This window comes from Solanum lycopersicum, chromosome 9 (genome assembly GCF_036512215.1).
Source record: "Solanum lycopersicum chromosome 9, SLM_r2.1".
NCBI classification, from domain to species: domain Eukaryota; kingdom Viridiplantae; phylum Streptophyta; class Magnoliopsida; order Solanales; family Solanaceae; genus Solanum; species Solanum lycopersicum.
The window spans coordinates 62,616,466-62,630,907 of NC_090808.1; the positions used below are offsets into that span (position 1 = coordinate 62,616,466).

The following is a 14,442-nucleotide window of genomic DNA, read 5'->3' on the forward strand; positions in this document are numbered from 1 at the left end:
TTTATTTTAGTTTTATTATTTTTATTTGGGATAATGCACAAGTACCCCCTCAACCTATGCACGAAATATCATAGACACACTTATACTATACTAAGGTCCTACTATCCCCCCTGAACTTATTTTATTAATAATTTTCTATCCCTTTTTGGCCTACGTGTCACTATTTTGTGAGCCCAACGCTGGTTGATTTTTTGACTTTTGTGATCTGTAGTAAGAAAGTCTTTTTTCCATTAAACTTATTTATTTTATTGTATTTTTGTAGGAAAGAAGGGGACCTTATATAATTTTTTGATTTAGAGTTTGATGTATCTTTATTAAAAAAGTGGGTTCCTATTATCATATAAATGTGCATTACTTTATAATGAGCGAACTATAAATTGTAATAAATTATAAAGTTGAAGAGTATATCAAGACTTTTTATGGACTTTGGTATTTAGAGATTTTGTTAATTAAAGTAGAGGAGTCGTATATATAGGTGAATATTGATATGTTGCATGCAACATGTGTTATTTATTTTAATGTATGTATGTATGTATGTATTATTGAGTAGTTAAACGTGTTGGGAGCCGTTTTTTCTTGCGTGCATATATGCATTTCATGACATATATAATAATAAGAAGAAGAAGGCAGAAATGAATTGAAAATAAAGGAAGTAGTTAAAATATTATCCAATCTCACCATTTATTTATTATAAAATATTAGATAGATACATAATTAATTAAGAGATGGATGAGGTTATAATGCCTCTTCAAATGATGTGGCAGTTTTAGAGTTGTTCAAAAAATTAGATATGTGGGAAACTAATTTGATAGAAGATAAGCATCTCCATGTGAGATGTATGACTCATATACTTAATCTAATTATGCAAGATGGTTTGAAAGAAATTAGTCCTTCTATCAAAGGGTGAGACAAATGGTGAAATATGTTAGATCATCTTCTTCAAGGATAAGAAATTTCTTGAAATGTGTTGAAATACAAAAGATAGAATGTGATAAGATGTTGTCTTTAGATGTGCCTACTAGGTGGAATTCCACCTATTTGATGTTAGACACAACAGAAAAGTGTGAGAAGGCTTTTAGAGGTTTGATCTTTATGATGGTAGTTTTAATTCTTTTCTTGCTACTAATGTTTGTGAAGATGGAAGTATCGCAGGGTCAAAATAATATGAAGATTGGGCTAATGTGAGGAATGTCACAAAGTTTCTTGAAAAATTTTATGAACTCACTTTGAAAGTTTCAGGTTCACGATATGTTACTTGTAATGTTCATTTTGAAGATATATGTGAACTTGATGCTTATTTGAAATTATGTATAGCAAGTGATGACCTTGATTTGAGTAAAATGACTTTGGAAATGAAAGAAAAATTCAAGAAATATTGGGGTACTCCTGAAAGAATGAACAAAATAATTTTTATTGCTTATGTTTTGAATTCTCACAATAAATTTGTGTATGTTAGTTTTGCTCTTGAAGAATTATTTGGGAAACAGGAAATGTAGTGAATACGAAAGTAGAGTCTTACTTGAGGGATTTGTTTGCGATATATGTAAGTAAGTATGGAAAAGGTTCCAAAAGTCAACCATCTTCATCTGACTCATCTGATTCTTCTGCTTGTGGTATTTCACAGAATGTGTCCAAAAATTCTTTGAGAACTAAGTTGCACATGAAAAAACAAAATAATGATTCTGGAAGTTTAGGTGTTAAATCCGAGTTGGATAAATATCTTCTTGAAGTCCAAGAACCTGAATCTGAGATTTTGATATTTTGAGTTGGTGGAAAGTTAATTCTCCTAGATTTTCTGTACTTTTACAGTTGGCTCGAGATGTATTGGTTATTCCTATATCGAGTGTGGCATCGGAGTGTGCATTTAGCACTGGTGGTCGAATTCTAGATCCCTTTAGAAGTTCATTGACTCTCAAATGTGTGCAATGTCTTATTTGTGTCCAAGATTGGCTTAGACAAGAAACCAAGCCTATTTGTGTTGAAGAAAGTTTGGAGTTTCTTGAAAAAATTGAACTTGGTAAGATTTTTTATTTTTTATTTATTTTTGAAAAAAAATAAAATACTTATTGTGTTCTATCTTGTATGACATGTTTCTTTTTCTTAATTATAGAGATGACAAATAGTGGAAGAAACTCTTCCATTGTTGATCTATGATTGACTTGCAAGCGGTGAGTTTAATACATCATTTATTTAATCATATCATTTTTAATCTTAAAAGTAGTATTCTAAGTTTCTAATATTTGATTTTATCTTAAAAGTTCCAAGGGTCAAGGCAATGAAGAAATAATTTTGTTGACATGGAAGAAAGTCAAGAAACTCATTATTGTTGTTTGTTATTGTTGACATTTGAATTGAAAGTAATCTCATGGAAGAAGATAAGAAGTTTAAAATACATTGTTTGTTGCTTATTATTGTTTTATTATGAGCTCATGAAAGACTTTAATGTTACTTGTTAGATTGTTATTATGTTGTATTTGTGAAGACATTAACTACAAATCTACAATGCAAGTTTTGTTTTAGTGTCATTGTTAATTAAAAACAGTGTGTTTTAGTGATATTGTGAATTTAAAATTTGTGGTGTTAATGCCTAATGACATATTGACATATTGATATTTGGTAGTAAATTAGTAATGCACTTTTTTGATGTATTGTCTATTTTTACTTTTTAGTCCATTAAATTGAAAAATCAAACTAATTAAATTTTAGCTTACAACCCTGAAATACTACTACTAATAATGATAGTAATAATAATAATAAAACACTACTACGACAAGAATCATCAACCACATACATAATAAGAAAGAATAGACAAACAAAAATTTGGATACAACCCTGAAATAACTAGATAATAGAAATTTGGATATTCATTAAACTATATATAGTGAATATTCTGATACTATATTGCCTAATTCTCGTTTCTAGGTACATCATCTATGACAAACATGCCTATTGAAACCCTTCGTGGAGGCGTATATCGGTGCTCAATCCTTTTATAACGAGGCGTATATAAATGCTAAACTGCAATGTTAAGAAATATATGATGACCTTTTTCCTTTATTTCTTTTTGTGTTAATACTAGAACTAGAATAGATCAATTGATGTTCATAACAAATTCTAACACCTCACTCATAATGAAATTGATCATAATTTAAAGTATTAAATCATGCTAAAATAAGTTAAGTAAGTATTAGTTACATGACTAAATATTAAAAGAAAAGAAAATTAGATCATGTATTTTAATTGTCTAAATCTATGTAAAACTAAAAAATAAATATTCGATATTATTGTCATTCTTAGTGTTGAATTGATTTGCTTTTTGCATTATTATTAATTTGATTTTTATTTAAACTTTATTATAATTACCAACATGTATATAAATATGCATTTTTTAATATCAACCTAAAAATTTGATATAATAAATTTAATTTTTACTATGTCAAAAAGTATTAAGAAAAAGTGTCACAATCTAAAATTTCAAATTATGATAGGCATTTACTAACATCATGCCAACAGCTAAGCCGAACTTATACACAATCTAAATTTCAAATTATAATGGCTGGCATCTACTAACATCTTGCCAATAGAAAAGCTGAACTTTAAATATATGTTAAAGAGAAAAGACATTAAGAGACAGTTGAAGTTGTTTTGAATTTTTAAAAATATATTTTAACTATGTAGATATCTTATTATTTCCTAAACTATTTTGAATATATATTATTACATCATTTTTGAATCAGTTCTAGATTTTAAATGACAAGTGTAATGACATATCAATCATTGTGTGACACGTGTTAATTCAATTTGAAATATTCTTTCTTTTCATTTTAAGTTTTTCTTTATCTTACTTTTTGATTTATTTTAGTTTTATTATTTTTATTTGGGATAATGCACAAGTACCCCCTCAACCTATGCACGAAATATCATAGACACACTTATACTATACTAAGGTCCTACTATCCCCCCTGAACTTATTTTATTAATAATTTTCTATCCCTTTTTGGCCTACGTGTCACTATTTTGTGAGCCCAACGCTGGTTGATTTTTTGACTTTTGTGATCTGTAGTAAGAAAGTCTTTTTTCCATTAAACTTATTTATTTTATTGTATTTTTGTAGGAAAGAAGGGGACCTTATATAATTTTTTGATTTAGAGTTTGATGTATCTTTGTTAAAAAGTGGGTTCCTATTATCATATAAATGTGCATTACTTTATAATGAGCGAACTATAAATTGTAATAAATTATAAAGTTGAAGAGTATATCAAGACTTTTTATGGACTTTGGTATTTAGAGATTTTGTTAATTAAAGTAGAGGAGTCGTATATATAGGTGAATATTGATATGTTGCATGCAACATGTGTTATTTATTTTAAGGCCAAAGTCATATGCGGCCACTCAAACTTGTCCTGATTATTCACTTAGACACCTCAACTAGACGTACTACCTATTGAACACCTTAACCACCCCAGATTTGAACCGTAAAACCATTTTTAATCACTTTTCATTAATTATGTGGCGCGTGTAGTTAACCGCCCCGCGTGTAGTTAACCGCCCCACGTGTATCTGACGTGTATTGAATGACCATTTAAAAATTCCCACGTGTATCCCACGTGTATTTGTTAATGCCTAAATTTGGAAAAATTCCCAAATCGTTAACTTTCACAGAACAGATCTCTTTCTCTCTCTCTCTCTAACTTCACACTTTCTTTTGATTTCAAGCTCTCCATCTCGCGATCCATTCCAGTTCCTTGTTTGAATTTTGTTTGATTCCTATTCTTCGTGTTACGATCTATCCTCCTGTAAGTTTAATTTTTGTTTCTTTACATGCTTTCTTATATGAATTTCATAAAGCCGTGGTTTTGTAAAAATATAGGGTTTTGCGAATATTCTGTCTATTCTTTACTATTACCCAAAAGTATGATTTAAAGCTTTGTCTTTTAGTTGTTTGTATGAGTATATTCCGTTAAATCTAGGGTTTGCTTGATATTTTGTAGAGGGCTGCTAACAATTGACCATGGAGGAAATCATATTTACGAAGATTTACCATGGTGGAATCTTGTCTGAGTTATCGGTTGCCCCTACTTATGTTTGAAACTGTGTGTCTGCACTAAGGTATATCATCAAGGACCACTTTTCCATTTTGGAACTATTGTATTATACTAAAGAATTAGGGTATGAAACTGTTGGAGGCTTTTATGTGAAAGACTTATCGGAAAAAAAATGGATCCTAATTACAACTGACCAACATTTACTACACCTTATTAAAGACTTAAAACATGAGGACACTTTTAAAGTATATGTCTGTCATTTATTAGATAAACCCTTACTTGACACTGAGGTAACTATAAGATATCTAACTAATGGTGAAGATGGTGAGACATTTAACTTAAGTGAAGAAGGTGAGGCTTGTAACCTTAGTGGTGAGGGTGGTGAGGGTGAAGCTGCTAACCTTACTGGTGAGGGTGAGCATGTTAGCCTAGGTGGAGAAAAAGTGGATGATAACCTAGGTGGAGAAGATGCATCTGATTTCTCGAGTAGTGATTCAGATTTATATATACCTTCAGAAGATGGTTCAGATATTGATGAGGAGCTAAGATCATTTAGAGAAGAAAGAAGAAACAAAAAACAGAGAAAAAAGGCTGCTGAATTTGAAGAAATACCAGTTGGAGAAGCTGGTGGTATAGATAGAGGTTTTGAGGATATTGGAAAGAACAAAACTGACAAATATGCTGGAAAATTGGGTGGAGATGAAGATTACATTGATAGCTCTAACTGTTGGAGTGATGATAGTGATGAACAACTAGATGTGGATGCTGTTAGGGGAGTAGACATACCTGCTAGAAGGAGAAGCAGAAAGGTTAGGTATGATGAAGGTAGTGAAGTGTCAATTTTTGAGCTTGGAATGGTCTTTGAAGGGGCAGATCAGTTCAGGAAAGCAGTGGCAGATTATGCTGTAGAGTATAGAAGACAGTTAAAGCTAAGACCTAATGAAAAACATAGAGTGAGGGTGAAGTGCAAAAATGTTAAGTGTAAGTGGTTGTTATGTGCTTCAATTGACAGGGACTCAGGTGATTTTATTGTAAAAAACTATAATTCTATTCACAAGTGTATTCCATTAAACAGAAATAAGTTGTGTAATTCAAAGTTTATTGCTAGAAAGTTTAAGGACAGAATTATATCTCAACCATACATAAGGATTTGGAAAATTCAAGATTTGGTTAGAAAGACATTGGGTCTTTATGTTGGTAAGACTCTTTGTTATAGGGCTAAACAGAAAATTATGAGGGAAGACATGGGTGATTGGAATCTAGAATTTGCCAGATTGTGTGACTATGCAGATGTGATCAAACAAACCAATCCTGGAAGCTCTTGTTGAGTAAAAACTGATAAGGAAACTGAACCAGGGAAGAACCTTTTTGTGTACTTTTATGTATGTTTTCATGCATTTAAGCAAGGATGGTTGGAGGGGCGTAGGAATATAATTGGATTGATGGTTGTTTTCTCAAGGGAGCTTGTAAGGGTGAATTATTAGTTGCTGTTGGAAAGAATGGGAACAATCAAATGTATCCCGTTGCCTGGGCTGTTCTGGATACAGAAACAAAACATAGTTGGAGCTGGTTCATAAGTTATTTAATTGCTGATCTAAACTTGGGAACTGGTGAAGGTTTGACTGTGATGTCAGATATGCAAAAGGTAATGTTTATACAATTTCTTCTTCTTTTAGTTTAGTTTTACTACTCCAATTACTTATTCTGTATATACTTTTTGTTAGGGACTTATTCCTGTATTGTTAGAGTTGTTACCAAATGCTGAGAAAAGAATGTGTGCTAGACATATATGGAGTAATTTTGCATGTTAACTGGAAAGGAGAAGAAAGAAGGAAACAGTTTTGGAGATGCTCAAAGGCCTCTTTTGAAGTCAAGTTTGGTGAAGAAGTTCATGCAATGTCTAAGCTAGGTAAGAAGGAAATAACAGAGGACTTATTACATTATGATCCCATAAATTGGTGTAGAGCTTTTTTTCAAACTCATTCCAAGTGTGATGTTGTAGAAAATAACATGTGTGAGACTTTCAATTCCTGGATCTTAGCTGCTAGACATAAATCAATTATTACCATGCTAGAGGATATTAGGAATAAAATGATGAATAGACACATAGACATGATCAAATTTGCTGAAACATGGATATCAGACATTGCACCTATGGCAAGGGCAATACTAGAAAGAAACAAGGAGTATTCAAAGAACTGTAATGTTCAATGGAATGGGGTGAATGGTTTTGAGATTAGTGATGGGGAATACTCATTTATTGTTGACTTGGAGAAGAAGCATTGCGACTGTAGGTTGTGGATGTTGAGAGGTATTCCTTTCCCTCATGCTATTTGTGCTTATTATTACTTGAATCAAGATCCTGATCAACATGTAGAGCACTGGTATATGAAGGAAACATTTCTCAAGGCTTACAATCATTTCATCCAACCAATATCCAATATGAGAATGTGGCCTAAAACTACAAATCCATCAATAGAGCCTCCAAAACTAAGAAAAATGCCAAGCAGACCTGCCAAGAAGAGAAGAAAGAGCAAGGATGAGCCCAAAAAATGGGGGAAAATTTCCAGAAAAGGAGTAAAGATGACATGTTCCATTTGCAAGAAAACTGGTCATAACAAAGCTGTGTGTGCAAGAATAAGTAATACTAGTCATATTCACATTTGTAAATTGCTTAAAGTTTATAATCATATGTTTTATTTGTGGTGACATAGTATGGGAGGGGGAGCAATTCTCAACCTACAAGTCAAGGAAACAGCCAACAAAGTTATTCTCAAACAAGAGTAAGATTTGCTTTACATATTCAGTTGCCTTAATTTTCATTTAGACATTTATTCATATGTACTTATTTTTTTTCAACAGGTTAGAACACGAAGTTCTGTTTGTCCTGATACCAGTGCTGTGCCAAGAACTGTGCCAAGAACTACCCAAACAACAGTAAGATTAGATAATGGCTATCCTTTAAAAATTCATTTGCATTTTAAGTTTGTTGTACAAGTTTTCATATATCCTTATTTATGTTATATAGTCTACAATGGGAGGTCCATCTACAATGGGAGGTCCATCACATTCTACTTCCAGAACCACATATGCAACTACACAATCAAGTCAAACAACTTCTATTTGTGCTGACACAACATCTGTGCCAAGACCTGCTCAAAATAGGGTTCAAGTTGGAACTGGAAGAGGATTGGGAAGAGAAAAAGCTAATGCAAGAGGAACTTCATTTGTTACAGAAAGGGATAGTTCTTCTAGTTAATTGCCACCTTTATCAGGTCACAAGAGACCATACAGTTCTGCCTCATTTGCTGCTGCTACTGGAGAAAACAGAAGGCCTGCAACTGGTTTTGGTGTTTACTCTAATCCTACAACTGGAGCCCAAGTATTAAATGTATGTTCACTTAACATGTTTACCTATTTTAGTGTATATTTTATAGCCATATTATAATCTAACATTATGTTAAACTTTCTATCTTATATTGCAGCCTGGTATATCAAGTGAGAAGATTCTACATGGGCCAACAACATTGAAGAGTGCTTCACCAACCAATATAGACATTGGTTTTAAACCCCGTGGCCTAAAATGGAAGGGAAAAGATGCTGTCAGCACCTCACAGTTACAACAAATGAAAGCTAAAAAAAAAACTGGAAGTAGTTCATTTGGGAAGTTGGTGTCTATTTGAAAACAATTTACTCTTTGGTTTATTTGAACACTTGTCTAATGTATTTTTGAACATTGTATTTCTGTTAGCAAGACTATGCCTATTGTAAGACAATGGTTTTCTATTACCTCTCAATGCATTTGTGTTATGTATTTCCATTACTTACTGTGTGTTATGTATTTTTCAGTAATGCATTTGTGTTATTAACTTACTTTTTGAACAACAACTACACTACCTTTCAAAGCATGCCTTTTGTTTTTGTCAATAAGAGTACTAATCAATTCAATTCCAGAAAAAAAAATTAAAACACATGGCAAGTGATCAATTCAACAGAGATCAATTCAACTCAAACTTCCAATTTGATACAAAATATTAAGGACATATACCAATTAAAACATCACTAATTGATCTAGAATAACTACCTAACTACTGCAAAACTAAACAATTAAGTATTACAATCCTGAACTACTATCAACTACAAAATATTAAAGAACCATTTAATAGTTAGTAGACAAAGAAAAACAATGACAATTCGATTAAATTTGACATTTTCCCAATCCCTTTGGAGTTTAACTTCCTTAAGCTTCTTGTTCAATACCATCAATTTCACTTCACTTTCATTCAATTGAAATTTCAAAGAATCTTTTTCTTCTTCAAGCTCTTTCACTTTTCTCTTTAGTCGATCAATCGGATTTTGACCGTCTATGAGTCTATTCATTGAGGATGATTCATCAACATTTTCAAGCGACGGATCAATCCATCTAAAATATCCACATCCACCATTTTCCTACAAACCATATAACAGTAGTAAGACGTAATAAATATACCAAAATATTGATTTTTCAAATAGTACAACAAGAACAATTTTTGTTTGAAAAATAACAAACCTTTGATGATTTGCATCCAAAAAATCGACGACCTGGGTTCAAAGGAGTCCTCGAAGTTTTCAGTCGACAATAATAACCACACTTGCATATATCAACTTCATCGAAATTTACTGAAATTTGCGACATTTGATAAAAGAGAATTGATTTAGAGAAGAAGAGAGAAACTTGGATATTTAGAGAAGAAGAGAGAAACATGGAGATTTAGAAGTAGAAGAGAGAATTGGAGATTTAGGGTTCTAAATGGATTTTGGGGAAGAGAAATTAGGGAAGATGATTTGGGGGAAGAGAATTGGGGATTTCACTTCAACTAATTGGGGAAGATGATATTGGGGAAGAGAATTGGGGATTTCACTTCAACTTTTACATTGAAGTGCAATGTTACTGTTGCTGCCATGTAGGCAGTGTAAAAAATGAGAAAAAAACAAATTTACGCGCTCCATTTGCGTGAATCACAAACGATTTGCCATGTAGGCAAAAAATGGTTTTATGGTTCAAATCGGGGTGGTTAAGGTGTTCAATAGGTAGTACGTCTAGTTGAGGTGTCTAAGTGAATAATTGGGACAAGTTTGAGTGGCCACATATGACTTTGGCCTTATTTTAATGCATGTATGTATTATTGAGTAGTTAAACATGTTGGGAGCCGTTTTTTCTTGCGTGCATATATGCATTTCATGACATATATAATAATAATAATAATAAGAAGGCAGAAATGAATTGAAAATAAAGGAAGTAGTTAAAATATTATCCAATCTCGCCATTTATTTATTATAAAATATTAGATACGATACATAATTAATTAAGAGATGGATGAGGTTTTTTTTTGTATATATATACTCACTTCATTTATTTAGGTGTGTGTGAGTGAGTGATGATGGAGTAGTCCTAGGTAATAGTGACGGTTTCTAGAGATGTAAGTATCCCCAAACTTGCTGCCAAAGTTTGACCCACCACATCCTGAAGTAAGTTTCCAATAAGGATAACAGGAGCTACAAGTTTTTCTGTGGTTGGAGTCAAAGTGCAATTAGCAATTGGGAGAGGAATCCTTGCAATACATGTTCCTGACAGAAGACTTGTATTGGTGGACACTGCAGCATTAATAATGCCTTGACTATTTGTGGACACTTGAGCAATCGTTGTGTTGCCACAAATAATCGTTACATTTGCTCCACTCACTCCGACGCCTGGGGCATTACTTCCCGGTACGGAGCAAGACAAACTCCCAATATAGTTAAATTAATATTCGTTGGTATAATCGGTGGTACTTGACCACCAACAGGTGGTACAATCGGTGGTATACTAATGGGTGGTACAATCGGTGGTATATTAATGGGTGGTACAATGGGTTGGCCAAGAATAGGACCAACAATTGGACTGAGAATAGAACCAACAATCGGTAATTGACCAAGACCAACATGTGCTACTTGACCGACGGGTGGTACAATACGTGGTGCAGGTTGCCCCAAAATGGAACCCACAAGGGGAATGGGACCCAAAATGGGACGAATAATGGGACCAATGTTAATAGGCAATTGAGCATGGGCTAGAGGACTGGTGGTGATGATGGAAAGTAGAATAAAAAGGGAAACAACACACATTTTTGAAGACATGACGATTTGATAATTTTTATTCTGTTCAATATACCCTTTATATAGTGCTCCTTTTTATTTACTCCACCCCTACCATAACTTACCCCACCCCCAACCTATATAAATGATTAAATATATTATCTTTCATCCCTAAATAAGACTTACAAATATCTCACATATATCATCATTAGTTAGGTTGAAACTCATCAACTTGAACAACATTGGGACCATACAAATTAATTAATTCAATATCATTTGACTTGTCATAAGAAGAAATTTTTTTTGTAAGTTGAGGCCAAAAGGCCTTTGGTTTGCCCATAGGATCTATTTTGATGGAATAAATAACTCCACTTGGTTTGGGTGTCAAAAAAAAAAACAATAAAAATAACAACAACAAAAGAAGATTTTTGAAAATAGTTGTGTGATTGTTAATCACTTCATTAAAAAAAAATTAATGTTATATCATGTTTTTAATTATAATAAACTACACTATATAATAATAACAACAATAACAATAACAACAACAACAACAACAACAACAACAACAATAATAATAATAATAATAATAATAATAATCAAGGGCAAAAAGCTAATCTACTTGGTCAACATAAAATGACTTTTAAGTTTTTATAAAAAAAGAACCCCTCACCTATCTTTTAGATTTTGGCATAAAATAAGTCATTTTGGACTTAAAATAAGTCACTTTGATAATTGTCAAACACTCAAATAAATCAAAAACTGAATTTTAAATCAGTTTGACCAGCTTTTAAGCCCATTCCAATAGGCTCTAAGTGTGTAAATGACTTTTCTATACAAGTTCAAGATGAAATTTATGTCTTTTTCCATTTGAAATACCATCACAATACTTTATTTCTCACGCCATGTATTCATGATATAATAAAAGATATATATATTAAATATTGAATAAGAAATTTATGGGTGCCTCAACTATGTTAAAAAAAGACATATGTCTTAGGTCCCCCTAATTTAAGGGGCCTCATTTTTAATAATAATAGGTTATAAGTTATTGTTTTTAAACAAATATTGAATACTATTTGTAGAAAAAGTAAATTTTTTCATGAAAAATAAAGAAATTATAGAAGAAATTTGACATGTTTGAAGTAATATATCTCATGAAAAATAATTTAAAATAAGAATGATTATATTATCAATTTAAAACTACAAGAAATCAATTATATAAAGTTATTGACGATTCAAGTTTAATGATCTATTTAATTTTTATTTTAGGCCGTTAATATGCTTAAGCCGCTTCTAAAGAAATTTTGGTATTTTTTCAAAGAATGATGTAACATAAAAGTTATAATATAATATGTATTTTACTTTATCAGAAAATATCAAGAGAATGTGGGATGAACGCATGAGTTAATTTGACAAAGTTTAACCATTCATTACAATATTACTAAAAATAAGGGAAAAGGGTCTAATATACCCTCAACTTTGTCATTTGGAGCTAATATATCCATCGTTATAAAAGTGGCTCATATATGCCCTTACCGTTATACAAACGGCTCACATATATTCCTCACGTTACAAAATGGCTCATATATACCCTTTATTTAACGGGAGTTAAAAACTTAGTTTTAAATTTATATTTATTACTTGTAATTTTTTAAAAAAAAATTATTTAGGGGTATATATGATTCTTCTATCAAAGTTCAAGGTATATTTTAATTTTTTTCATATATAAATTATTTTTTGACTTTTTTTATTATAATTATTTGAGTTTCTTATTCTTATGTTTTTTCTTTCATTCCTTAGTTTAAAGAAAACAAATTTAAACTATTTTTTTTGTGTGTATTGTAATTTAATTTCGTATTTGAAGAAAAAATTTGGTCACCTACAATAAGTTTTACAAGAATATTAGTGAAACATAAATAAATATGATTATCAAAATAATAATTATAAATTAGTCATTGAAACAAAAAAAGGTCAAAAAAAATATGTTTGACGAGGATTAAATTTACTTATATGGAATTATATTTTTTAGAAAAAAATAATAAAAATTTAGATTAAAATTATTATTTTTTCCATTTCCGATAGAGGAAAAGGGTATATGTGAGTCATTTCTTTACAAGTAGGGGTATATATGAGCCACTTTCATAACAAAGGGTATATCAACTCTAAGTGACAAAGTTGAGGGGTATATCAGACCATTTTCCCTAAAAATAATAATCTATCTTATTTAATGGCTCAATAAGTGAATGAAAAGACGTGTTAAAATTAATGTAATTAAGTATTTTACTTTTACAAATTATGACTTACCCGACCTAACTTAGTACCATAAGCTAATAGCTTTCTCTACTATAGCTTGCCAAACTATATATGCTTTGAAGACCTTTACTATTAAAATAAATTATCATAAGATAAGGTGAACAAATATGTAATGCTTCCGATAGGGGCTATTAACTAATGAAATACCTCAAATATTTGTATATTTTTACAAACATAAGGGTTGTCCTACTTTCTTTAGAATAAGTTGATAATATATTAGATTGATAGACCCCCTTCCTTTTGAACTGCTAATTTTTATTTGTCCAACAGATAAAAATATCTTTTGAAAAATAACACCAAATTAGTTTATTGTTCTTATCATATATTATTTTTATTTGTATGGATGTGAATACATGCATGGGCCATGGCCTGATAAATCTTGTTCGTCTTCAAATTAAGCATAGTTGGGCAAGCTATACTATAACACTAAATCAAAATTCACATTTAGCGATATCTAATTAATGGTAAGTCGTTAATAATTTAATATTGTCGTTAAATATGTGTTTTTGAAGGTAATTAGTAGTACTCTTTGTATATGTCTATAGAGTCTGTAGTGATATTGAATATAATGACGATTAATTAATGTCGATAAAGACTTTAATTATCAATCTATATTAATATGTATATTTCTTGCCATTAAATGCTATTTTTATTTAAAAAACTTACATAAATATACTTAATTAAAAAAAACACTTACCATTTATAGTACTAACGTTTTTTTTTCACTTGATCATAATGATTAATAACTTGCAATATTTCCTTCACACAACCTGAGTTAGGTTGAAAATGATCAACTTGAAAATTGGGATCACAAAAAATAATGTCGCATCATTTGACTTGACACGATGTTTAACAAAAAAAAGACTTTTTAAATTAACCCATCCTTAAATTGTAAATCATTTGTAAAATAAAAGAAAATTAAACATTAAATAATTTTTAAATTAAGTATGAAAAGTTGTCACTGGTATCA

At 31.0% G+C, this 14,442-nt stretch overlaps 1 long non-coding RNA gene across 1 annotated transcript; it reads left to right on the forward strand.

Moving 5' to 3' along the window:
• The first annotated feature begins 587 nt into the window (after nucleotides 1-587).
• On the forward strand, nucleotides 588-2,508 carry LOC112940628 (uncharacterized). The gene is made up of 3 exons (XR_003244959.2): nucleotides 588-2,017; nucleotides 2,111-2,168; nucleotides 2,259-2,508. It is a non-coding gene; the product is annotated as an uncharacterized lncRNA (long non-coding RNA).
• The last annotated feature ends 11,934 nt before the right edge of the window (nucleotides 2,509-14,442 follow it).